Source organism: Rhinichthys klamathensis, unplaced genomic scaffold (genome assembly GCF_029890125.1).
Source record: "Rhinichthys klamathensis goyatoka isolate OS25496 unplaced genomic scaffold, OSU_Roscu_1.1 h1tg000069l_1, whole genome shotgun sequence".
NCBI lineage: Eukaryota > Metazoa > Chordata > Actinopteri > Cypriniformes > Leuciscidae > Rhinichthys > Rhinichthys klamathensis.
Genome location: NW_026606612.1, coordinates 2,779,196 through 2,804,209, shown reverse-complemented (window position 1 = coordinate 2,804,209; position 25,014 = coordinate 2,779,196).

The following is a 25,014-nucleotide window of genomic DNA, read 5'->3' as shown; positions in this document are numbered from 1 at the left end:
TTCAATTAGCATTAGCTTATAGCTTATTCCCTATTTCACATGTAAACGTGTCGTATGTGTTTCTTTACAGTTATGTAATTGTTTAAATAAAAATAAAAGAACTACACATACTTTTTATCTTTGTTTTGTTTTTTATACCATGGGTGTAAAGGAATAAGGATGGCACTCTTATTGTATATGTTTATTCATATTTTAGTTAATGATTTGTAAGTGCATCATTGTGTCATGACTTTACTTGAGGAAGCACATCCTAATTAATTCATTATTAACTAGCCATACACTAATATCAACTAATGGCTTGTTAATGCATGACTGTGTCATGACTTTACTTGAGGGGGCACATTATTACTAACTCATCATTAATTACTTATAAAGTAACTAGGGGTGTGATGGTTATTATATAACCGTGAGACCGACGGTTATAGTTGAACACCATCATTAGAACTCTAAAACCGCCAAAACCGTGTTATTAAAATATCTTGCAGATAAGGTTATACTAATATCAGTGTTGGGGAGTAACGGAATACATGTACCGGCGTTACGTATTCAGAATACAAATTATGAGTAACAGTAGTCTCATTTCATTTCATTAATTTTATTTTATGTTTAGTGTTCGCATTTATGAGGAAAAAACAATGTTACGGATGTGACCGGTCTGAAAGCGTCACTAAAAGACGTGACATTTAATCACATCTCACAGAGTAAAACGTTCACAGAGACATCAAACAGAAAGCACAAAACCTTTCTTTAAAGTGAATTTCGTTTTGTATTAATTGTATCTTAATTTTAATCAATGTTTCAAAAACCAATTGCCTGGATTTAATAAATAAGAAGTAAATATAGCAGACGATAGATAATCACGAAACGGAGGCGCCGGCGCGTGAACTGGAGCTCGTCTCATTAAATGAACCGAAACTCAGTAGCCTACTTGGGTAGCCTTCTTGGTAGCCTACTTGCCTCACAGACATGTCTACTTTTAAACAGAACAATTCAAACTGAAAGAAAACAGACTACAGACTGCTCTCTGCTTATGTAATCCGTATGAAATGTGCATTTCTCTCTGGCGCGTTGACTACTGCGAAGATCGCGAGTCAACATCGCATCTTTGCAGCCGACACTGACAAAGAAAGGCCTGTTTTTTTTATTTTTTTTAAGGATTTGTTTACTGTGTGTGATTCATTTAATAGAAAGCACATTAACTGCTAGTTGTCTTGCTGTTAATTTAAAATAAACGTAGAGCAAGTAGCTAATCAGCGTCAGTTGTCCTATAACAGACGAATGTCGCAACGTGGCGTCACAACTTGGATGGAGAAGGAACTGAACGGTAGGAGGAAAGTGGACACATTTTGAAGGAGCAATAGTGGGCCCAAAGAAGAGCAAGAAAACAAGACTACACCAATCCACAAAATAACCACAGGCATAACCATCATCTGTGCTAACACTGATTTTAATTTTGAAAATTGCATCTGTTTAATGGATATGTTAGTGTAGGTATTTCACTCTTGATGGCAGCAGTGGAATCACTTAAAACGGAATGAGATTAAATTGTTTTTAATGATGAATGCATCATTGTGGGTTCAATGAGTAAGGTTAAATGTAAATATTGCAAGATATCCAGTGTCATTCAATGATGTTTGTGACAGTTGCTGGTGGCAAATGTATGAACAATTTTACATTGTGCCCTTTTAATACATCTTTTTTTCTAATCTAGAGCATGTTTGATTTAGTTTACCCCAAAGTGTTAATTAATACATTTATTAACAAGCATGTACTAACGTGTAGTTAAGATGATATATTCATGCAGGAATTCATGACTCATGTCTTAGTTAAGGTTAGTTCTTCATTAGTACATGTCTTAAGTCATCATTATTTAATTGTAAAGTAATTTTTAATTCAGGTATTAGTACATGATTATGCATGTACTGTTATTGTAAAGTGTTACCACATCTTTTAAAAAAGAAGTTTCAACTACATTCAATGATAAATGTTGCAAAAACATCTGCTTGATGCCATTTGAACACAAATAGAATGTTTTAGTAACATACTGCAAATTACTTGGTAATGTGTGTGCGCTGTTAGGAAAACTAACAACCAAACTTTTTTTTTGTTTAAGCTCTTTTAACCATTTAAAGATGACCTTTTATGTTTGTTTTTTTTGGTGTTTTTTTTTTTTACATTTTCTACTTTCTTTATTTTGTTTGAGCATTAAAAACCAACACCCCCCCCCCCCCCCCCCCCCCCCCACAGACCCCCCACACACACAAACGCCGTTAAATTCAACTCACAGCACAACCAGCATGAAATTCAGATAATACAGTAATCCTGCCGTGAATAACCCTAACCCAAAAGCCTGACTACAGTTTTACTTTGCAGTGAACAGGTTAGTAAAAAACACAGTCTCAATCTGTCATGAGATGAAGACCACCGGCAGACATTATTGTCACACTAAAGATACATGTGAAAGAAGAACCGACAGGAGAGATACAGCCACTAAAACAGCCACGAATGAAGTGCCACAAATTGTCGATAAACAATACTACTTCAAATGGCTGCTATCATTACCACTGTTGTTGCTGACTACAGAAGATTCTTAGTGGAAAAGAGAACAGATTGAGCTTCTACTTTCTGAAGAATACAGTGCGTGCAAGGATAAACCTCATTATGAAACTTCCAAATTCTTGTGTTTTCCGTAAATTTAGATAACCAAGCATAAACAAATGAGATCATTAGAAAATTATCTTACCATAGAGTCAAAGTACATTTATAGCTATGTATAGATTGAGCGAGGACAAAAAAAAAAAAAAGTGTGCTGGATATATGGTTGTGTGCGAGTGAGTCCCCGGGGATTCTGGAACTTCAAGTAAAAGCATATTAGTCCAATTCCATCAATTAGTTAAGTGACTTGCATATGCACTCTAGTGTTTCTGCTGTGCCGTACAGATTTGATGTGGGTGTTATCAGAAGCTTGGAGCAGCCCCCATGAATTTCTCAGAAGCACTTCAAAAGCAACAGTCATGGACAGAGAAAGAGAGAGAGAAAAAGAGAGGTTTAATCGTAATGGCATGTGCGATCTCCAGGGCATTTAGCAGGCCCAGTCATACTATTTATTGCTACAAACTATATGTATCACAACATGGTTATTCAGGACGGGAGTGGGCGGCACTGCAGGCGTAAGTAATCTAATTCCTCCTTGACCCATTGTGACATATATATGTTTTGGAGGTGTGTTCAAGGAGCTTAGCAAATGCCTGTTGGCATCCGGCAGTCCAACGAGGCCTCGCTGACAGGCATACGGTGATGTCTGATCAGACACTAGTGCGCATTAACTTAGCAAAGCAAACCGTAATGTCATTTCATATGAGCTTGTTCTTCGATTCAAAAACTAGAGTTGGTCCCCTCCCCCCTCCATCCCATCACCACCTCGCCATACAAGATTTGGTCCAATTGGCGGGAAGGGCTAACGAAGAAAATCAAATCCAATCCAATTGGATTAGATCAAATCAGTCAAATAAATGGTGCTTTGGAGCGTGTATCACCTGAGGGATTAAAGGAAAGGGAGTAAATCAGTTCTCGTGTGTTCAATTGCTCCTTAAGCCAACGAACAATCACCACAGAACCAGTGCTGAAATCTTCAGACTGATGCAGCAGTAAAACTTTAATAAACAATAAAGCAAAATAACACACTTATCCACACGCCGGAGCAGAACAACCACTTAACACAAATGAGAACGGAGAACTGAGAATGCTGCAAAACATGATTTTAAAAACTCTCAGTTTGTATATAGCCTTGTGTATACTGTTTACATGTGCGTCTGTGGTGCTTTTACATACTTGGTATAGTTTGGTCTCTAACTGAAACAAACATACTTGTATTCTGCTAGTTGAGACCTTTCAATGATATATGACACAATTTTATCTGTCATGTACTATGATTTTACAGATAAAGTTTCCATGTAAAGAAGCTATTTTATTCATGCTATGAAAATAGAGCACTTCTGACATGTCAGCAAAATTAAAAGCACTTTTTTAAAGTGATGGTCATATTCCCGATTCACTGTAAAGCCAAGCGTCTAAGCTTTAAAGTGCCCCTATTATACTATTTTAACGTTTCCTAATGTTGTTTTGGAGTCTCCTACAACAGGTTAACATGCATAAAAGGTCAAAAAACTGTTTAATTTTCTCATAATATACATTTGCACATCACCACGTTTTCAATGATTCTCAAATCTCTCTAAATCCCTCCTTTCCGCGAGCTACTCTGCTCTGATTGGCATGACAGCTTAGTCTGTTGTGATTGGTCTACCGCGTGCAGCGCGCATGTCGAAAACAAAAACGCCCATTGCCATAACAACGTCAGCTCTGCGTGTCCTGAGGCTTCCTACACCGTAAACTAAACACAGTAACGAACAATGCCTACGATTTTACCATATCAATCCAAGCACGAGTCCGATGATGAAACATTGATAGAACTATTCATCGCAAGGACGACTCGAGCAGGACGTTTCTCAGTGATACACTCAGTTTGAGGTACATTATAAGATGTTGCAACTGTAATTCCTCACCATCAGCATTAACAAGTGCATGTCCATCAACAAACCGATTATTTTACTTATATGTATTTATTTAGAGAGAAATTTTGCTAATTTATTTCGGGTGAACATGTGCAAAATGTATCAATAACAGTGCATACATTAGCCGAGCTCTACCGTGAATGACTGATGTAACATAAACGTTGGTAAAAAAAAAAATTTGCTCCATGCTTAATCTTTCCTCAAAGTAGTGAGAACGACAGACAATCTGCGTTAATAGACAGAGTTTTAAGTAGTAGTGGCATCAGCAGAAGCATTTCAGTAAGCCAGTTAGCAGGAGACCTACACAATACAAAACTCAAAACAAAGTATTTTGAACACCATCTTTAAAAAGCAAGTGGTTTGCGAATCCTGCATTGAACTCCGAGATTTGAGAAGCAGTCGTCAGTAAAATAAAGGGAACACAGCAAAAGTTTAGGATTACACTGCTGTGGTATCATAGTAAAGATGAATTTTAACCACTGATTCTTCACATGCTCATCCTTGGGCAGTGGAAAAAACTGTCTTTACCTTCACATTGTAGAGCACAGTGTCTTCTCGACATGATGCTATCCAGTGTCCACAGGAATCAGCTGCAGTGTTTGAGATTTATGTTTCCCCTGGTGTCTACGAGCGCAATAAATGGGCGGGCAATATGCTAATGTTTGGTCTTGAAGTCACACCGAAACGGCTTATGACTAGTTTGAAAAACAATTCTTTTCATTGACTCAGAGTCGACTCTTACTTTTGAAAGACAATAATTTTATACGGTGAACTTTCAGATTTAAAACTTTGCAGGAGGTGATTTTAAAAAATCCATAATAGGGGCACTTTAAAACAACTCTTTTTTGTGTTGGTTAAGCAAGTGGTTGTTAAGTAACATTACTTATTAGCGCCCCCACTTAAGATTTAAGAGATTGAGGTTAGCGATGTATCGATTAATTGATCGTTAATTTTAACAATGATCGATTATATGAATTTATGTAAATTGGCATCCCTAATAAGTATACAAAGATATGGACAAAGTCATTATTTACTAAACTACCTTACAATCTCATATACCATTATATATTATGTAAAATAAAATACAATGTACACATTCTTCCATACAATGACAGATGTAAAGCTCCAAAAAGTACAATAAAACACCATAAAAATGCAATAAAAGTGGTCTAAATATGAAAAAAGAGCATGCACATTATTTAAGTTATTATTTTGTTTTTTACTTTATGTAAGAGTATATAGGTTTTAAATTAAACTAGTGAATCCTAACATTGTATGTATGCATGTATGTTAGTTAGTTATTATTTGGAGAACGATACCTTATTATTAGTTAATAAAATCGAATGTAGGAGTGAGAAGTCCTTATAATTTAAATCCGAAAACACAGAGGAAGAAGATCGGAGGCGGATAACAATACAACATTTGCAAAAAAATTATTTGAAACAAGTTAGGAGATGAATCTGATTATTCATTTGCCAGCAGGAAATGCAAAGAATTTAAAATCAGTGCATGGAAGTCTAATAATGATTGAGCAACACAATGTCTGAGTGAGAACCAGCAAACTTTGACTTTTCCGCCTACAACAAACTTATTGTCATCCACCTTGTCCACACAAGAGAGACCCTGCTCACAACAAGAAGAGAAAACTCTTCACTCACTATTAGTTTGAAATCAGAGCTTCGAGTTCATTTAAGGACAGGCTATTCACAGCATTGATTCTGCTACAGTAAATTCTGAAAATAATTAAAGTATTAATTATTGATCATAATCCGTTATGTATAATAATTAGTCATATTTAAACGTGCGTATAAACGCTACAATGTTGAAACTTTTATTTTTATAAATGGGGGTAATCTTTGAAGGATGAGCAAATAATGTTTAAAATTTGTTAAAACATAATATTTGAGTTTTGAAGTGCTGGAAAAAGATGTGTGGTATACTTGAAAGCATTTTACTACATCACCCAAACTTCCATGGTTACAGTTCCCTTTCAAGGGAACTCGAACTGCGTTTGAGACGCGGTGGGAACGCCCTGCGTGATTGCGTCGTGAAGCACGTGTATAATCAGTCCAATGGTAGAATGAGACGTCATAGGCGGGTGACGTCATTACCAGGAAACTATAAAGCACCCCAGAAAACAGACCGCATCAGCTTCTGTTGCCTTCAGCAAGCGCTCTCTGTATACTGTCCCTGTCTGATTTATTGTTGTCTGTCTTGCACAATATATATATATATATATATATATGGCAAAACAAGAGTACAAGCGTTGTGTTGTTCCCTGCCCTCGTTTCATCACGGGTGGGGACACACATCAGCTTTGTGTTGCTTGTTTAGGAGTGGAGCATGCCTAGTCAGTTCTCGAGGGAGCTGACTGTGAGCATTGCGAGAAGCTGTCTGTGAAGACGCTCCGCTCCCGCCGGGCGTTCTTTGAGGAGGACGGTTCGGTGCGCGCTCCCCGAGGCGCGGGTCCCGCTGCTGCCGAGGCACAGCGTCGACGCTCGTCTTGGGGATCGCAAATGGATCTAACAGCGGGGTTTGAGACGGGCTCCGCCCTTTCTCTGCCCTTACCTGTTGGATCTAGTGCCTTATCTCAGGGAGAAGCACGCGCTGCTGTTTCTTCTCCCCGAGATGAGGCACCAATACTGCGGCTATCCAGTTTTGAGGAATTGGATGTCGTTAGTATTGATGCAAGTGAACATGAATACATGCCATATCATAAAACACTTGTAGATGAGGAGCTAATGGAGGTTTTAACTCGTGCTGTTTCTAAATTAAATATTGAGTGGGCAGAAACAGAAGATCAGGATGTTAGCAAAAATAAAAAGAGTTTATTAGATGAGAGATTTTTGCCATCTAGAGTTCAGCCTCCACGCCGGGGACTCCCGTTTTTTCCCGATCTCCACACTGAGGTGTCGAGGTCGTGGAATAAACCGGTGTCTTTTCGTGTCTTTAATCACCAAACACATAATTACAGCAATGTTATGGGGATGAAGGGTGCGGGTTATATGACAATGCCTCAGGCTGAAGAGATGCTTGCGAGCTATCTCTCTCCTGAGTCAGCGTCATCTCTTAAAGCCCCGGCGTTACCCACCAAGCCACTAAAATCAACTTCAGCGCCGGTGGGTAAAGCGTATTCGGCGGCGGGTCAGGCTGCGGCATGCTTGCATACCATGTCGCAGTCGAAGCCTATTAGAGACAGGCCAGATCTGAGGACTGTCATTGTCTCTAAGAAAGCTTCGGCTAAGAAGAAGTCCTGACGCCGAGGCTGTCAGGCTTCTGAGGGTGGTCCCCTCCGGGGAGAAACGGTTTCGAGGAATCGCTTCTCCTCGGCGCCCTCTGGGGGGCGACACTCTGAGGGGAGTCGCAGCGCCGTCAGTTCGGTTGTTCTCTGCCGGTTATCCGTTTCAGGGCACCGAGGTGTCGGCGTCCCCAAACGATCCTCCGAGGAAGTTTGTAGAACAGTCAAGTCGGTTGTTCCCTGCCGGTTATCCATTTCAGGGCACCGAAGTGGCTGTTCGGTCAAATCCAGAGGCCAGTCTCGAGAGACTGGTACCCTTAGTAGATTTTCTGGCAGCGTGGAAACTTCTGCCAAATGTATCTCGTTGGGTCCTGCAGATTATAAATTCGGGTTACAGAATTCAGTTCGGTTTTCGTCCGCCCAGATTTATAGGGGTCCTTCCCACTGTGGTGGACCCCGAGCAGGCTCTGGTTATGGAGCAGGAAGTACTGACACTTCTGCAAAAAGGAGCTATAGAGAGGGTTCCTCCTCCCAGCAGAGAGTCAGGGTTTTACAGCCGCTACTTTATTGTTCCGAAGAAGGATGGGGGGCTTCGTCCTATTCTAGACCTGCGTCTCTTAAACCGCAAGGTTCAGAAACTCAAGTTCAAGATGCTTACACTCAAACAGATAGTGTCGCAAATTCAGTCCGAGGACTGGTTTGTGACGATAGACTTGAAGGATGCTTATTTTCATATTTCCATCCATCCTCATCACAGGAAGTTTGTGAGGTTCGCTTTCGGGGGCGAAGCGTACCAATATCGGGTTCTTCCGTTCGGCCTAGGGTTATCACCCCGCACTTTCACGAAATGCATGGATGCGGCTCTGGCTCCTCTCAGACTCCAGGGCATCCGTGTGTTAAATTACATCGACGATTGGCTGATTTTAGCTCACTCAGAGCAGGTGGCAGTTCGGCATTGAGATGTCGTTCTGTCCCATTTGAAACGGCTAGGGCTGAGGCTCAACGCCAAGAAGAGTGTTCTCCTCCCTTCTCAGAGGACGACTTTTCTGGGTGTGGTGTGGGATTCGACAACGATGCGGGCACAGTTGTCTCCAGCTCGTATTTCATCGATTCTCTCAGCCGTGAAAGGGGTGAAACTAGGCCGGTCACTCACTGTGAAACAGTTTCAAAGACTGTTGGGTCTCATGGCAGCTGCGTCCAACGTTATCACTTTTGGCCTTCTGTACATGAGACCCCTGCAGTGGTGGCTGAGGACCAAGGGGTTTTCCCCGAGGGGAAATCCGTTTCGCTTGATCAAGGTCACGCGGCGTTGCCTTCGTGCCTTAGTCACGTGGAGCAAACCTTGGTTCCTCGCCCAGGGTCCAGTGTTGGGGGCTTCTTGTTGACGCGTTTCGCTTTCGACGGATGCTTCCCTCACAGGGTGGGGGGCGATCATGAGTGGTCGCTCGGCGAGGGGTCTCTGGCAGGACCATCATGTTTCCTGGCACATAAATCGTCTGGAAATGATGGCGGTGTTTCGAGCTCTCAAGCACTTCCTGTCAGACCTGAGAGGCCACCATGTGCTTGTCCGCACGGACAACACATCGGTGATCTCGTATATCAACCATCAGGGGGGTCTGAGGTCACGTCACCTCTGCAAACTGGCTCATCAGATCCTCCTATGGGCCCAAGGGAAATTGCTGTCTCTCAGGGCAGTCTATATTCCAGGGCATCTGAATCAGGGAGCAGATATCCTGTCAAGGCAGGGGCCGAGGCCGGTGAGTGGAGACTTCACCCCGAGGTGGTGGAGCTCCTGTGGGAGAAATTTGGTCGTGCTCAAGTAGACCTTTTCGCATCATCAGATTCAACTCATTGTCGAATGTGGTTTTCTCTCACGCACCCAGCTCCTCTCGGACTGGATGCGATGGGTCAGGTGAGGCCGAGGCTGCACCTGTACGCATTTCCCCCGATATCTCTGATTCCGGGAGTTCTGGAGAGGGTTCGCCGGGAAGGGGCCAGTCTATTGTTAGTAGCCCCGTACTGGCCGGCCCGAGTCTGGTTCTCGGACCTAGTGTCTCTTCTAGACGGATCTCCATGGGAGATTCCGATCAGGAGGGACCTGCTGTCCCAAGCAGGGGGCACAATTTATCACCCTCGCCCGGAGTTATGGAGACTGTGGGCTTGGCCCCTGAGGGGGCCGAGCTCATAGAGTCAGGTCTCTCGACTGAGGTCGTGGAGACCATACTCCAATCTAGAGCTCCCTCCACGAAAAGACTGTATGCTTTGAAATGGAAACTGTTCTCTACTTGGTGTGTAGAACGCAATTGTAATCCTGTTAGCTGCCCGATTGGTTCAGTACTTGATTTTTTGCAAGAATGGTTTTCTGCTGGATTATCCCCATCCACTTTGAAGGTGTATGTGGCGGCTATTTCTGCTTACCACTCTCCTTTGGGTGGTACATCCTTGGGGAGAGATCCTCTCATTGTTCGGTTTCTCTGTGGCACTCTGAAGCTTAGGCCTGCACAGCGCACTAGAGCACCGGCTTGGGATTTGGCCGTGGTACTGGAAGGCTTGGCTTTGGCTCCCTTTGAGCCTATTGAAGAGGTTTCAGAAAAGTTCCTTACATTAAAAACTTTGTTTCTCATTTCCATTTCCTCTATTAAGAGAATAGGTGATTTACAAGCCCTTTCGGTTGCTCCTTCGTGCCTGGAATTTGCTCCCGGCATGGTTAAAGCTTTTCTTCACCCTAGGCCGGGTTATATTCCTAAAGTACCCACTAATGTTTCGGGTCCTATAGTTCTGCAGGCCTTTTGTCCTCCACCTTTTCACTCTCCTGATCAGGAAAAGCTTAATCTGCTGTGCCCTGTTCGGGCTTTGGATGCTTATGTCCACAGAGCTGCCCTGTGGCGTAAATCAGATCAGTTATTTGTCTGTTTCGGGGGGTTGAGAGGTTGCCCTGCCTCCAAGCAGGTTATGAGCAAGTGGGTAGTTGAGGCTATTACACTTGCTTACGAAGCGGCCGGACAGCCTTCACCTTTGGAAATTACCGTATATACAGGAGGAGAAGCTCACAGGCAATTGGGGGGATGTGGAGGCATAAAGTCAAGGTACAAGCCCATAGAGAGTCATAAAGTTGATCCTGCTGCTAGTTCATAGACAGCTAATACTCACGCTCTCCGGCTCTGCAAGATTCAGAAGGGAATGATTCAGATTCCTCTTGGCACAGCTACTAGAAGACTTACAACTGTCAGACAGGTTGCTCACGTCACATCTACGTCGTCAAGCTCAATTTGAGCCTGCGCAGTGCGCTTGGCTATCAGGAAGTGAGTGCTTCTAATTGACTTCACTTTTCTCCGTTGAAGTCTATGGGGTCGTTGTGTCCATTTCTTTTACTTCTATGTCCGTGAAGCACAAAATAATGAGTTTTGTTCCGCTTTCATTACGTTTACCATTTGATCCTGCGCAACGTTGTGGTGGTTTTTGGTCGGCAGGAAAAATGGTCCAACGAATCGTTCGGTTTGTAATGCGTATTGCGTACCGAACCGAAAGCCTCGTACCGAATGGTTCAATACAAATATGTGTATCGTTACACCCCTAATATATACACTCACCTAAAGGATTATTAGGAACACCTGTTCAATTTCTCATTAATGCAATTATCTAATCAACCAATCACATGACAGTTGCTTCAATGCATTTAGGGGTGTGGTCCTGGTCAAGACAATCTCCTGAACTCCAAACTGAATGTCAGAATGGGAAAGAAAGGTGATTTAAGCAATTTTGAGCGTGGCATGGTTGTTGGTGCCAGACGGGCCGGTCTGAGTATTTCACAATCTGCTCAGTTACTGGGATTTTCACGCACAACCATTTCTAGGGTTTACAAAGAATGGTGTGAAAAGGGAAAAACATCCAGTATGCAGCAGTCCTGTGGGCGAAAATGCCTTGTTGATGCTAGATGTCCAGTCCTCTATTAAGCTACCTGCTATAGCTCAATAAACTCCCCACTGGAAGGGTTTCGGGAAAAGTACGGCGGATACAACTCGAGTCACTTTATGAGCTTTTATTGCGCACACATGAGTTACACAATCCTCATCCACAAAGGTAGCCTGAATGCTATACGCTAGTCTGTCAGCTGTATATTAGTGACAGTTAGCGTTGGTTAGGTGGTAAACCTGCAATGAAAATACAAATACCAGAACTAACTAATAAATTTACACAATCATGTGATATTATTATTTTTTTATCTGAATTACTAGCAATGCTAGTTTATAGTCACTCACCGGCAAGGCGTACCAATCCTGAACATCAACTAAATGAAAATGAAACCTAAAGGCAACGGCGCCTGCGCACTGTAACTAATTAAGCATACGCAGACAAATAGTCTGGAGACCAGGAATAATAATAAACAAACCTATAACCTAGTAAGAATATAACATATCACATAAATATGCCTTCATTTGGAATAATAATAATAATTATTTTCTCAAATACCCCAGAACATAATAATAACATCCATCACTAATATATATTATATATGTAAACACTAGTTATACCTGATGGAAAGTTCTACACCTCCCACTTGGTCTACTGATTCTAGAATCTAAGTAGGCCACCATAACCAAAACAGTTAAACTTCTAGATATGAAATTCTCCCCATGACCATGCAAATAACATTGCATACTTGGATATTAACGTACTATGTTACAACATGAATAACTATCTCTTCAAGTTAGTTTTAATGTCCACGAACAACACATATTGTCCTTGCTGACATTACAACCTCCTTTACCGAAAAACACCACCAGACTTCGGGAGGATGGTAGTGGGGAGAGTCTTGATCCTTCACCGAAACACACCATGGTGGGGATCCTTTACCAACCGAAACACACCATGGTGGGGATTCTTTACTGCTCCTCCACTGGAAGCAGAACCACCAACCTCCTAACGTCCCTGTGGAGGATGGTGGAGGGATAGTTCTCCACACCTTGGTTTTTCTTGAACTGTCCGCCGGAAACTGGACAGCTTCGACATGTTCTCACCCTTACATCTCGTACTACGCCCTTCACATCAGGACACACCTCCACGACTCGACCCAGCCTGAACTGGCCCCTCAGCGCGTTCTGGTCAGCTAACCACACCAGGTCCCCCGCTGCAACATTTCTAGCAGGCGCGTGCCACTTCTGACGGATGTAGAGGCCCGGACCTGCCAACTGGCTCCACCGCTTCCAGAACTTGTCAACCTCGATCTGGATTGCTCTCAGCCGCACAACAGGGTAAGTTGGATACTTAAACCCTCGGGAGCTGGTATAGAGGCCCTGCCTACACGGGCCAACCACTTCTTCACAGCTCTGCGGACATAACCAACTACTCCACAAAGCTTAACTAGAGAACTGCACCTTGTTGGTTCCACTTGGTCTATGAGCATGGCTCCCCACAGTGTCTCCGTTTCTTTGGCCTCAGCTAAGGTCAATTTCATCCCATTTTCTGAGGACGCTGAAACCCCGCTAACTCCAACTATGGCTATTGGATCTTCACCCCCAGGACTGTCAGGGTTCAACTGCTTCTTGGCTTGAGCTCTGGTGAAGACTGCCGAAAAGGCCTTTCTCTGGAGTTTACTCACCACCTCCCTAGCATCAGCTGCCACTTCTGAAGCGGACTTCATGGGCCAATCCTCGACTGGACTAGACAGGAACTCAGGACCTTCCTGCCACACAGAGTTCTCACCTAGCAATTCAGGAGAGCACCCCCTCGTGACTAGATCAGCGATGTTGACCTCGCCTGGTATCCACCACCAGTCAGTTACGGGTCCAGCCTTCTGAATCTCTCCGACTCGGTTCGCAAAGAATGTCTGGAATCCGTAGCTCTCTCTCTGGATAGCTCCCAGCACTGTCTGACTGTCAATGAAGTGGTACCACTTCTCCACATCTAACCTTCCATACTTCAATACGTATCCCTTTAGACGTGTGGCAAAGACAGCCCCGCATACCTCAGCCTTGACTGCGTCACCTTTTTGGTTGAGGGGAGTTAACTTGGCCTTTGACTCTACCAGCCGGGTGACCACACCATTTGACGTCTCCCATCGCAAGTACAGTACAGCGCCATAGGACTCACAGCTCCCGTCAGAAAACGTGATTCCCCAGGGTTTACCCCTCCAGTCAGAGGGTGTGAGGCTTCTGTGGAACTTAATGCTATTCAAACGAGCATACTCCTTGAACAGTTCAATCACCTTTCCTCTGAGCTCGTCAGACAGAGGTTCATCCCAGGTGTCTTTAGTAAGCTTGCCAGCTTCCTGGAAGGCTCTTCTCACAAGGATCACTCCTTTCTGCTTCACTGGTGTGACTAGACCGATCGGGTCATACAGCCCGGCGATCTGGCTCAGTAGGACACGACGAGTCAGTGGGTTCGGTGTCTTTACTTCCACTTCTCCTTCAGTGAGGTCAATCTCAGTCCTCATCTTCTTCTTCCTTCTGGAGAAGTTGATGGAGACCATCACAAAGAGTTTGTCCTCTTGCACGAGGTAACCAACCCCCAGGGCTTTGTTATCTTCCTCCCTTAGCTGGTTGGGCAACGTCAGAGTCATTGGCTTGGACTCTGTCCCGTCCCGCCTCCCACTTTGACCGGACCGGACCCAAGGTTTGAGGTAGAAGCCTCCAGCTTTCAGTATTTTCTCTACTCCCTCTTGGATCTTGTCTAGACAGTGCGGGTCATTGTGGGACGTAAGGAGGTCATCGACGTAGGAGTCTTCCTCGATGACTCTTCTTTCCTCCTTCATTTCAGAGAACTGGGGCAACTTTGTGGTCTCGCGCATGGCAAACTCCTGGCTGCTGTTCCAGACGAGGCGCACCGGCGTAGTCACTGAGTGGGGATTTGGAGCGGTTAAGTGGCTCACCCACCACACAGCACCTTCCCAGCTGTCCATCATGTCTTTAGTGAGCTTAACAGCAGCTCCTCTTCCCACCATCTCGTGGACTTGCCTCATGTAAGCCTCTTTCCACAGGGGGTCTTTCTCAAGCCGCTTCTCAGCCCTCAGGAACGTTGCTTTCACAGCTTTTCGGTTATTGGGAAGAGAGGCTGGGTTTTCCTTCCAGGGGTACTTCGCATCCCAGTGTGGCTGGTCGCTGTGGGCGTCTCTCTCCCTGAAGGTTAGACCTGCCTTTATTATCTCCAGCTCTTTCTCATCAGCCAGGGACATCTCCTTTCCTCCTGGTGGACACTTTCCACAGCGACACCCTCCACAGGTAGGGTCACAGGCAGCACCGATGCTATCCCATTTTAGCCACTCAAGGATCTCTTTATTGCACACTGCTGTCGTTCGAACTTCTACACTGTTTTCTTGCTCCAAATGGCATCCTGGCCTTCCCACGAAGTGTTCTTCAACTTTGACGGCTACCGACCTCATTGAGTGAGCAAAGTGCGTCTCTGACTGCCATGTTGTCACCTCCACTTCTTCGAAGAGGTCTGGATGCACACCACTCACGATCTTACCCAGAGGACCATCCCACAACACCAGGTCGCCGACCCTTTGCAGCCTTTGTGGAGCTAATCGACCTTCTTGAGTACTGATCAATAGATCGATCTTCTCTGGGCGGGCCAGTTCTCCCGGCTTAGCTTCAGGGAAGAACTGCTCTAGTCGCTCTGATCTCACCACTCGATCCACTTTGGCGATGTCTTCCATCCCGTAGCAGATCATCTCGTGAAACTTCAGGGTTCCTCTTGAGGTCCACACTTTTATTGTCACGAGATACCTTTTTGTATCAACCTTCACCTTCATCGTGCCGACACCATACACGACAAGGGAGATTGGTTCACCCGTCAGTCCGAGCCTTTCCGCAGCTTGGTGCGTAATGTAATTTGTGTCAGACGCGAGATCAACCAAGGCTCCAAGACTGTCTCCTCTCTTCGTTGTGACAGGAACGAGCATCATGAGGACTGGATGTTCTTTCAAGCCACTCTGTTCTATCAAACCCTCGCCAGAACACACTGTCGACATTGCCTTGTTAGTACAGGCTTTGCTGACAGCAGTGTTGTTTTTGGCAGCCCTTTTAGTTTTAGTCTTAGTCTTAGTCTTTTGGACGAAAATGCTTTTTAGTTTTAGTCACATTTTAGTCACTTAAAAACGTAATAGTTTTAGTCAAGTTTAAGTCGACGAAAACAAAAAAAGGTTTTAGTCAAGTTTTAGTCGCCGAAAACGCAAAAAGGTTTTAATCAAGTTAAGTAAAAAAAAAAGTCTTTAAAAAATAGAGAAAATAAAATGCGGCTGTGTCAAAATTGGTATCGAAGTTCAAAAATAGAAAAGAAATAAAAGTGCCACTTTGCAATCTGTTAAAAAAAAGAAAAGAATAGAAATCCATTTGGCAAGACAGGTCTATTTATCCCTGCATTACTGGCTGCATTGAGCCTGTTTTGAATTGCACAATTTCTCAAAAGTCAAGCTCAATGTTCAGCTGAAATGTGTAGTTTGTTTTCAGTGAAACTGAAACAGCTGAAAAGCCCATCTCACAGAGATATGATGTGGCAAAGGGAAGAAGAATGCACACAGCTCTCTGCCTTTAGCCTACTTAAAAACATGATATATATATATACACACATATATATATATATATATATATATATATATATATATATATATATTATTTTTTTTATTTTTTTTAAATAGCCTAGATAAAATAGACATAACATACTGTGTTGATATGGGATTAAATGATGGGTAGTGTATGGGCAGTGTGTAAGAAATAAACTAATGATTAATTACTTTAATATTCCGTTGTTCCGATCAGAGCATGTGAGCGAAGAGCGCATTTCTGAATATTCCTCCGCTCGCTCATTCAGCTCAGGGTCGCGCGCTCAACACAGAATGGCCTGCTGGTTCGAGAATATGTGGAATAAGAGCTGCCTCCGACTAAAGTTTTTATTCTAGTCGATTAGTAGTTGTTCATTTAAGCCATAGTGGACAAATCGCCCTTTTATATTAATTTAATTACTTAAATAAGCTATACGGGATATTGAGCGTTATATAGCCGCACGGCCGCACGCATAAAGCTTGTCACAAAGAACCGGCAAAAGTAATGATTATGAATGTGTAAAAAAATAGCAAGGAGACATTTAATTGTTTATTAATAAACTGGTGGTTTCGGGTTTCGCTGCAAAGATGAATTTGACGATGCGGACTCGGCATGAACGAATAAAGATAAAAAGGCATAAAACGGAAAATTTCCTCCCGTTTGGAGGAGACCTGTCACGCCAGTGGGGCGCGCCCCACACCTTGAGAACCGCTCGATTATACTGAAACTGAAAGTATGTCCATAAATCATCTCGTCGTTTCCGACCACCAAGCCCGTTTATTGGCTTCGCCGCCATGGTCCTTCGAAGATGTGTGGTGAGTGACTAGCCGCAGCCGCAGGTGTGTTGTTGTGTGGAATCTGGTGCGCGCGGCATGGGTACCCAAAACAATGATAGGAAGCGGCAGCATTGCTGATACTTTTTTAGCTCAAAACAGACAGATTTCACGCAAAATAGGCAGAAATGACCTGCATTGCGAACGTCAGACTTATAGTCATTTTCGTTCCGTCTCGTCTTGTCAACGAAAACTCGAAAACGTCTCGTCATGTTTTAGTCACCTTAGGGCTATTTTTAGCTAGTCATCGTCGCGTTATCGTCATAAAAAAAAAAGTGCGTCAACGAAATAATTTCGTTATCGTCATCGTTGACGAAAACAACATTGGCGGACAGCCTCCAACTGGTGGGGAGTCAGTCCCAACTCAGCGAACACAGCCTCTTGCTCCTCTGTCGGACCACGAGGTCCCCTCTTTTCCCCTGCTTTGTTTTCCCTCTTAGTAGCATCTTTCTTAATTGATGCCTTAGGGCAGAGAAAATAGTGGTGGTCCACTGGAGTGTCGCCTTTCTTACACTCCTCCTTACGACATAGGAACTTAGGAGTGCAGCCACTGTCCACCCCGTGAACATCCAGGCACTTTGTACATGCTTTTGCCTTTTTCACCTGAGATTTCTTCTCCGACAGACTGGCCTTCCTGAAAGTTTTACAGCGAAACAGTTTACCTCCATGTTCTTCATCACCACACACAGCACATGGTAACTGCTTGGAGTCTCTTTTGACTTCACTTGCCATAGTCTTAGTGAATGACTTCTTTTCTCTCCATCGGTCACCTGGTTTCTCCCGGTAGCTTGGTCGCTCAGGAGCATTAGCAGGCTATGGCTTGCTGGGCAGCAACTGCTCCAACCTCACGAGCAACGCCTTTTGGTCTTCCAGGAACAGCAAGAGCCTGTCGAAACGGTTTCCTGGGTGGACGTCGTTAACAGGGTTTCTCACACACATGAGCCACTCTCTTTTCATGACATCAGGGAGTTTGCTCTCCAAAGACCGTATCACCAGCTGATTCTGTACAGCGTCTGCGCACCCCAGGTCCGTGAGGTCCAATGCTGCCCTCTCCACCGCTAGGATCAACTCTAACGTCTCTCGTGGCTGGTGGTTCTTTACAGCAGGTCGTGATTGAAGCTCCAACACAATTTCTTCTGCCGTTTGTGCTTAGTCACCATAACGGTTCTCTAATTCCCTGAAGATATCGTTTGCATCTCTGCAGCGTAACAGTTTGAGTTCACTTTTCACAGACTCTCCTATACTGTCTAGCAAGTGAAGTTTCTTGCATTCCTTTGACCCCGTAGGTTCCGCCTGCACCTGGATACTCTCCCATTCAGTCTTCCAGCGCCAATAATCCCTCCTGTCCCCGGAGAACTTAGGCAAACTTATGGGAGTGAGCCTTATTTTTGGTCGGGCCCATTGAGAGCTGTTATCCCCACCAGCGTACAAACCAGGGCTGCTATGCGGCATACTACTACCTTGTCCCATGCTGAGATTAACGGGCGGAGCGGTACGAACACTCATCAATAGTGGCGTGCTGGCATGGGTCGGAGGTTGAGCGAAACCGACACCAAGTCCACTATCAGACCGTCTTGACTGCAGGTTGGGCTGTAACGTCTCTTGGGGGGGTATTGTTTGTGGTAGATGCTACATACCTGCTCTGAGGTCGACTAGTGACAGTAGCAACTTGAGCAGCACATGTAGAGATGCTTGCTCTATCAGAGAACATGAATGAAGGTGAGCTCGTAACATATATAGTTCCCTGCTCGTCAGTGGGCGGATTGATGAAAGCATGCCGGGTGTTAACAGGTGGAGTAGAAATAGCAAGGCTTACTGGTTGGGTACAGATGATGTTATCTGCAGCTGTAAGGCTGTCGATAGCTGTTGTGACAGGCCCACCAACCGCATCATTGGCTCCCACATCTTCATCCTCTTCCTCCTCACCTCCGTCTACATCGTCTTTTAGTTCTGTACTGTTCCTCTTCATGACCTCATTATCACGTCGGCATGTCCACTCATCCATCAGTTGTTTCTTGTCCTCTCTTAATGATAAAAAGAGCATCCATTTCTCCTTTCCATGTGGCCGATAGTCTCTCCAAGTGTACACAGCCTCCCTGAGTTCATGGAGTTTCCTATCCAGCTTACCACTCTCGACCCCTTGCTGCGTCCATGGCACTATCTCACCTTTCCCGAGCGCCTCAGACCGACCAAGAGCAGACTTGAACTGTGTTACAAGAACGTCTATGTCCGGCGCTGCATACTTAGACCACAGCATTTCCATGATCTTGCTCTCAGTTTCAAGGAACCTTTGCTCACTTGCATCTCTCTTCGCCAGGGCATCCCTCAACTCACTGTCTTCACCCGTAGGGTCTATCTGGCTCTGTGCGTCAACATATTCATTACTGACATCGAGAAGTTTGTCATAATCATCCTTCAATCTTGCTAACTCTTCAGACAACTCAACTTTACGTAAACGGCAAGCACTAACGTTAAGGCGGTTTATTCGTGTTGTAAAGTTTCGTTGCGCATTTGAGCGTTTTCGCTTTAAGCTCTCTAGATCTGGCTTGTCATCTGCCATTTTGACCTTTTCTTTATTTTATTTATCTTCTTACTTCTTCTTTTTCTGTTTTTCTAGTGAACAGAATCTCTAAAATCACCTTTTAGAAAAATGACTCATTCAAAAGAATCGTTAAAAGAATCATTCAAAAGAATCGTTCATTCGCGAACAACACAGACGTCTTCGCCAGCTGTTATGGCTTATAGCGGCGTTACAAAGTCACTATATTAGCCCCGCGGCTGTCATCATAATCCACACAGTCCTACTCACGGTTGTGGAAGTTATTCAGCCTTTTAACGGCCCCGTTAGTCCTCGACTTCGGCTCTTCCGTTGTAGTGGTGTTGTTGACGGTCGCTTCAGAATCTGAATCCGATCACGGCGCCGGTCATCAACAATGGCTTTCTTCCGCTCGGGGTCTGCGTACTCTCTTTCACGGCTCCGACGACGGTTTACAACTGTCTAGTCCTCTATTAAGCTACCTGCTATAGCTCAATAAACTCCCCACTGGAAGGGTTTCAGGAAAAGTACGGCGGATACAACTCGAGTCACTTTATGAGCTTTTATTGCGCACACATGAGTTACACAATCCTCATCCACAAAGGTAGCCTGAATGCTATACGCTAGTCTGTCAGCTGTATATTAGTGACAGATAGCGTTGGTTAGGTTGTAAACCTGCAATGAAAATACAAATACCAGAACTAACTAATAAATTTACACAATCATGTGATATAAATTTTTTATCTGAATTACTAGCAATGCTAGTTTATAGTCACTCACCGGCAAGGCGTACCAATCCTGAACATCAACTAAATGAAAATGAAACCTAAAGGCAAAGGCGCCTGTGCACTGTAACTAATTAAGCATACGCAGACAAATAGTCTGTAAACCAGGAATAATAATAAACAAACCTATAACCTAGTAAGAATATAACATATCACATAAATATGCCTTCATTTGGAATAATAATATTTATTTTCTCAAATACCCCAGAACATAATAATAACATCCATTACTAATATATATTATATATGTAAACACTAGTTATACCTGATGGAAAGTTCTACACTAGAGGTCAGAGGAGAATGGGCCGACTGATTCAAGCTGATAGAAGAGCAACTTTGACTTAAATAACCACTCGTTACAACCGAGGTGTGCAGCAAAGCATTTGTGAAGCCACAACACGCACAACCTCAAGGCGGATGGGCTACAACAGCAGAAGACCCCACCGGGTACCACTCATCTCCACTACAAATAGGAAAAAGAGGCAACAATTTGCAAGAGCTCACCAAAATTGGACAGTTGAAGACTGGAAAAATGTTGCCTGGTCTAATGAGTCTCGATTTCTGTTGAGACATTCAGATGGTAGAGTCAGAATTTGGCGTAAACAGAATGAGAACATGGATCCATCATGCCTTGTTACCACTGTGCAGGCTGGTGGTGGTGGTGTAATGGTGTGGGGGATGTTTTATTGGCACACTTTAGGCCCCTTAGTGCCAGTTGGGCATCGTTTAAATGCCACGGCCTACCTGAGCATTGTTTCTGACCATGCCCATCCCTTTATGGCCACCATGTACCCAACCTCTGATGGCTACTTCCAGCAGGATAATGCACCATGTCACAAAGCTCGAATCATTTCAAATTGGTTTCTTGAACATGACAATGAGTTCACTGTACTAAAATGGCCCCCACACTCACCAGATCTCAACCCAATAGAGCATCTTTGGGATGTGGTGGAACGGGAGCTTCGTGCCCTGGATGTGCATCCCACAAATCTCCATCAACTGCAAGATGCTATTCTATCAATATGGCCCAACATTTCTAAAGAATGCATTCATCACCTTGTTGAATCAATGCCACATAGAATTAAGGCAGTTCTGAAGGCGAAAGGGGGTCAAACACAGTATTAGTATGGTGTTCCTAATAATCCTTTAGGTGAGTGTATATATATATATATATATATATATATATATATTAGGGGTGGAGCCGAACCCGAATACGGTATTCGGAAAGGCACAAATAATGTGTTTTTTACGAATACTTATTTCGAACAAATACTTTAAAAAATATTTGTATTCGGGAACAAGAAAAACGTTATATCAAAAAGCTGTGTTTCCTCACTAGACCGCAGTGCGCGAGTGAGTGACGTTCAGGAAGAGGTGACTGACACAGGCTGCTCCACACAGCAACAGAGAGGGCTCGGCTGAGCGAAAAAACACTTAACTGCATTACTATTTTTGTTGAATAGATTTGTGTACCTTAACTGGTTTTCGGAGGCAGTCTATAACTTTCGGGAAGCGGAGTTTGATGTGTGAAGCTCATGTTCGCTCTGTTTATGTAGCTCTGTTAGCTCGGTAATTATTTGTTTTTATTACATGGCTTGGTTGAATTCTAATGTAGAATGCGGTCTGTTATTTCTTAATAACAGACCGCTGCTAAGTAACATTATAACACACAGTTGCCACGAAAAACAGAGCGTTGCCATGGATTCTAAACGTAGAGACGGAACGGACAATTTTTTTTAGCGGAAGCAATACAATAGTTTTTAAATTAATAAACTCCTTTTTAAATCAATATTTTGAGTCAAATTATTGATTTATTTGGTAGGTAGCCATGTAGTAAGCGGGATAATGTATAGCGAGGCGGTTGTTATAGCGAATACAAACCCTTCACACCGTGTCCTAACTACACGCGACGCCGCGACTTCGCATCAGGCTCATAATCAACCGCCTCGCTATACATTACCCCTTACTTATTCTGTCTGTTCAGCGTCCTCCAACAAGGACGGGTGGTGGTGGGGTTCATAATGTTCACAATGGTATTTTATTAGTTGTTGGTTTAACCATGGATGAGGTAATGGCTGTTATGTTATTTTCTTTTCAATGACGTTCCTTCGTACATGTTCATTGCTGGATTTATAGAAAAACGTCAACCAATATTCAGTAGCGGTTTTAGGCACGGGCGAACCGGGCAGTCGCCCGGGGCGGCATTTTTTCATGTCACATGGGGGGCGGCACGAGCAGTTAAAAAAAATCCTCTGCGCCGCGAAGGTTTTCTATTTTCTATCATTTCAATTCAATTATTGGCAATGGCGCCCCTGCTTGCTGAGAAGGTGCCGTGCACAGAAGCTATGTCAAGGGGGTCTCCAGATTGGAGGTAGCTCACCAAGGGGCCGTTCACATATCGCGTCTTTTGCGCGCTCGAGGTCGTTATTTCAAATGTAGGCGCACGGGAAGCGCGCTCATAATTGAAGCGACGCGCTCATTTTTTCCAGGAGCAGCGAGATGAACATTTTTAATCTTTTCAGTATGGGGGTGCACCCAAACACGTGGGTGTTTTTCTCTTCTCCGTAAATAAATCTTTTAGCAGAGCTACAGCAAGCGTTTTTCTGTGGTGGAAATCCATTAGCTACTAAAACTTCTTTGTCGTTGTGGAGAGCGCAGTGCATGTTTGTATAGCAACGACAGCCATGGGAAAATCGGACCGAATTTTACTATTAATAATAAAAAATAAGCTACTGTGCATTATAAATGTCAGGAATTTATCTTTATTGACCCATTCTTTTTATAAAGATGATTTAAAGGCTGAAATATGTGAGGTTTATCTTTTTATAAAACCTTTTTTTGTCAAAAGTTTATTTGAACGTGTACATGTTATTAGATAACATAAAACACACTCCTTTAAAATTTGGCCATCATCTTTAATGTTATTAACTTGGTGAATAGATTTCATTGTGTATTAGGCCTACTTTTTGAACAAGATTCTGTGTTTAACCGTGATCATTTTGGTCACTATATTCATGAAATGAAAATAATTTTCATAATGATCAACTAAAATCAACTATAATTATGTGTTTTTACAGTAGCCTATAATATGCAAAGTACAATTTTCTATTAAAAAATAATCTCTGATTCTGTCCTTTTCTCTGACATTTAAGGCCTAAGCTATTTTAGGTCTAAAACAGTTTGGATAGTTGTTAATAGAGTTATTAGAAATTATTTAAGAGATAAGTATTGTGTTACTACATAAGTATCTCTCGGCCACTTTCACTTTTAAAAACTCTATTTCGTGACAAAGTATAGTTTAACAAGTCATAACTAAAAGTGTGCCATGCATAGAATTCGAGGCAGTAACCAATGAGCTAATGGTTCCTCCCTGAAAGTTAGATTAATATAGAAAAATAACTGGATTTTCTTACTGTTTCTTACTGTGTGGGGGGGGGGGGGGGGGGGGCGGGCGCTCGAAGGGGGTCTCGCCCAGGGTGTAATTCAATGTAGAACCGCCACTGCCAATATTGCATATCCATAATTATTATAATGGATATAATTAAAGAATACTTACACTATAACGTAAATTAAAAGTGTAATGGGCCTTTCACACAGGACGCGGAAAGCGCTGCGCTATGAAACCCATTCATTTCAATGGCTTGCGCCGCGCGAAGACGTTTTGTTGCTGCGTCGACCAAAGCGCAAGCGCAGCGGTGCGCAGCTCGCGCGCATGCCGCGGTCAAAGTTCCAAATAGTTCAACTTTTGCCGCTGCGCTCTGTGACGATTACCAGCGCGGCCAATAGAAAAGGGACATCCAAACAAACACGGAAATCAAAATGGATGAACGGCTAGCACTGTGCACGGGACAGATAAATAGTTTACTGCTGACCGAAAGGAGGAACAAAAATCAAAATAACTAACGTTACTATACTGACGTGTAGAACTCCCGCTTAAAGTTTTTGAAAACTCCGCCTACTTTGCTCTGGCATAGCGCAGCGCAAATCACGTTGTATCTGAAGGGCAACGCTGAACCCAGCGGCCAGCGCAGCGCATTCCGCGTCCTGTGTGAAAGCCCCTTAACGCAAAAAAACTGGATTTTTACGCCTATTTTGAATTTTACTCGAATACAAATAAATAAACGTTTCAAATACTGGCTGCTTTGCACACCCCTAATATATATATATATATATATATATATATATATATATATATATATATATATATATATATATATATATATATATATTATTATTTATGATTCGCTTACAGTTTTCTGTAGACTCTAATGCAAAACCCACACTATTACTAAAGGAACAGGCTGTGAGGTGTTGCGGGTTTGCGGATTGCACACTGTAATTTCAGTCCATGCTCAAAGTTGCTCTTCAAAGTTGATTTCTTGAAGCACCCTTAAAGAGCAGACTCAGAAACACTGGATTAAACGCTCAACATTGAGCATGGTAGCCATTAATAATGTAACCAGGGCCGTTTTAAATTATCCAAGACATACAAAAATGTTGAAGACTACATT